The following is a 3138-nucleotide window of genomic DNA, read 5'->3' on the forward strand; positions in this document are numbered from 1 at the left end:
GTCATAAAACTATATATTAACACTCTATCTACAAATGATAAGTGGATTGAGTATAGGACTAAAGTGGTACTTATACTTTTGTATCATGTTCTTCCTTGTATAATGATCTGATCTACGTGATCACTAATTTTCTTATATTACTTGAGACTTAATAGTGACAGAACTAGATGCTATAATTTTCTTATATTACTTGAGACTTAATAGTGACAGAACAAGGTGCTATACCTGATCACAAATTGCTCGGGTTGTCGATCTGTCAAGGAAGTAGACTGAACACTGTGTGAAGCAGCATTTGCTAGTCTAAAGTCCAGAGGATCACCACCCTGCCAAAACAAATGCTTTACTACCAGTACTTTGACTTAATTTTTTTGGTAAATGTCAATCACGGATATTTAAATTAATATAATTTATATATACACGCAATTTTCCTTAACAGGGGTGCGAACCTTGAAATTTAAAATAATTATATATACACGCATCCTTCCTTTACACGGGTGCAAACCTTGTAAATAGTGATCAGATATCTGTTAGAAAGAGTTTAGTCGTAAACTAGTATATGTTGCTTAAATGGATAATTAGTAATTAGTTCTAAATATTGAACCAAAGATTGCTATAGCCATCCTTCCCACATTAGTTTCAAATAAGTAAAAGGGACGTTATGTTTGTTACATGAGTTTTAACAAATAAACTCAATAAGTGTAGCCATTTTAGCATAACCACTGAACTACAAGTTCGAGTATAGCAGCAAAATCACGTTCGTAGCCAAAATATATAAATACTTAAATCCATATTAGCATTAGCATTGTGCTTGCTCTAGGAAAGGAGTTGTCATATAATAGCAGTGGTCTAAGTAATTAGCTCAACTGGTTTATAACTTACAAGAAGATTTCTGAAGTTTCCTTTGGTACTCGCCTGTGTGTGATTTTATATTTCCTTTGGTACCTTTTTCCGACCTCTCTGTTTCACTTCAGAACCAGCAGCATTCTGATTATTATGAATTTCTAACTCAGTAAGAAGCATCAAGTGCACAAGGCAGGATGTATGAAATACATGAAAAGCCTGCAGGTGGAAGCATATTACAAAACAGAAAAGAATAAACAAGATGAAAAAAGATGGTCATACTGCTAAAAAATATCATGGCAGAAATTTACCCCATTCACATTCCTGCTACTGCAGACGAGTCTACCGGTCTTATGTTCATAAGAGTTGCCACATCTTTACCAGGGAGCACATTGTGCTGACAGATGTCACACATTCTTTCTGCTGCTACACGTTGATGTTTTCTAAGTTCTTTTCTCACAGTTTTGCTCGATATCAGCTTTCCTATCTGCAAAATCGATACAATATTAGCATTCCTCCAATAACCTTGTGGAAAAACTCTACAAAATTTCACTGGTGACCGTGACTGTTTAAGAAGAAAGGTAAGCATAAACTGATGTATTATTATATCTGTTATATACAAAATTAGCTTCTCCGACAGCCACACGATCAAAACATTCCCCAGCATGGCAGGTGGAAGCCCAAATTAAGGGATTTTGCTTCTCATCAACAAAACTCCTCATCATATGTCGAATTGAGTCTGTTGATATAACAGTTGTTATGCCCAGTCTACTACCCTGCAAAATGAATTTAAAGCTTAACAACTAGAAAAGATGACTTTATAACTTCAATTGACAGCCTAGATTTTATTATTTTGAGCATGAGAAGACCTACTGTATCTATGAAGATATTAATAAAAATATTGAATTACTAATAAGAGACATAGAGTAGTACTGACGAAAATAAATCTAGCATTACCTCTGACAAAACTTTGGCATAGAAAAACAGAACAGATTGAAAAAGAACAAAGGTGTCTGAGTCAACATTCATAAACAAATTAATAAAACATTCCGCAAAAACTAAAACAAGTGTACACAAATTAATAAGAGATCAACATTCATAAACTATAAATATACTAAATCTAACACCAAAAGATCCCACTCCCAAATCAATCATATTACATACCCAAACAATAAAATGTAATATCTCGAGGTCTTATAAACAAAAAATACGTAAAGGACATATAAAAGCTTCACCTAAACTACCGAGCAAGGCGCGAAACAATAAGTCAGTCATATTTCTTTAGCCCCAAATTATAAAAACCAGTGTCCTAAAAAACCTGAAAGACAATAAAACATTAAAGGAGCATAGACAGTAACAATGTAACACAAACCCTAAAAAACTGAGTTCTCTAACTTAACATCACATAACTTAACACACTCCATCCCCACCCCCAATATCTCGTTAGCTGTAAATTACACAAACCAGTGTCCCGAGAAAACGAAATACAACAAAACATTTAAAGCAACAGAAATAGTAATAGAAACAAGAAAACACCGAAACCGAGTTCTCCAATATAACATCACCTAAATCCTAATCTCTCATACAGTGGTGACTCAGAGGGGGAGAGAGATAGAGCGCCTGGAAGTGCGAAGTTGGGAGAGCATCTGAGCAGAGTAATTGAGTTAATCTCTGATATTATTGGACTTGTGACTGAATCCAATTTTAATAACAATCAAATCATGGGAAAATCAAATCTGATTCACTAGAGTCTGTAGAAATAAAACTGATTATTGTGAATAGAGAAAGTGTGTGTTGTATAGCTTTGAGTAAATAGATAGAGATAGAGATAGAATTGTAATATCTGTTTTTAGGATTGTGAATGAGAACAGGGGGGGCTGGGAAAAAATGACAAAAATAGCTGATTTTTGAAAAAATTTAACAAAAATAGTCATTCTCAAAAAAGTGGCCAATTTTGGCCGATTGAATACTCCACTGTCAGTTGGGTATCCCAATTTGTATAAGATAGTCGAGTGGTAGTTGGGTATTTCATATATGGGATACTCCACTGCCAGTTGGGTATCTTATATAAAGTGGATACTCCACTCATAGTTGGGTATCCCATCGGCCAAAGTTGACCAACTTTTCAGAAATTGGTTATTTTTATTAATTTTGTGTAAAAATAGGCTAAATTTGTGTATCACCTGCGAGCTGGTAGGTAGGGTTTTGAGAGGAGGGGCTTAATATTTTCCCCAAAGTTAGTAGGCGGTATATTTCCCGCTCACCAAATCCCTCTACAACTATTTACATTATTAAAAT

The 3138-nt window shown here is 34.5% G+C and overlaps 1 long non-coding RNA gene across 1 annotated transcript; it reads right to left on the minus strand.

The window, feature by feature from the left end:
• Positions 1-238: 238 nt before the first annotated feature.
• LOC141702913 (uncharacterized) lies at positions 239-2533 on the minus strand. The gene is made up of 5 exons (XR_012567296.1): positions 2406-2533; positions 1461-1616; positions 1152-1327; positions 880-1059; positions 239-323 (listed from the first exon to the last, which is right to left on the minus strand). It is a non-coding gene; the product is annotated as an uncharacterized LOC141702913 (long non-coding RNA).
• Between the last annotated feature and the right edge of the window lie 605 nt (positions 2534-3138).

The sequence above is a fragment of the Apium graveolens genome, unplaced genomic scaffold (genome assembly GCF_009905375.1).
Source record: "Apium graveolens cultivar Ventura unplaced genomic scaffold, ASM990537v1 ctg5887, whole genome shotgun sequence".
NCBI lineage: Eukaryota > Viridiplantae > Streptophyta > Magnoliopsida > Apiales > Apiaceae > Apium > Apium graveolens.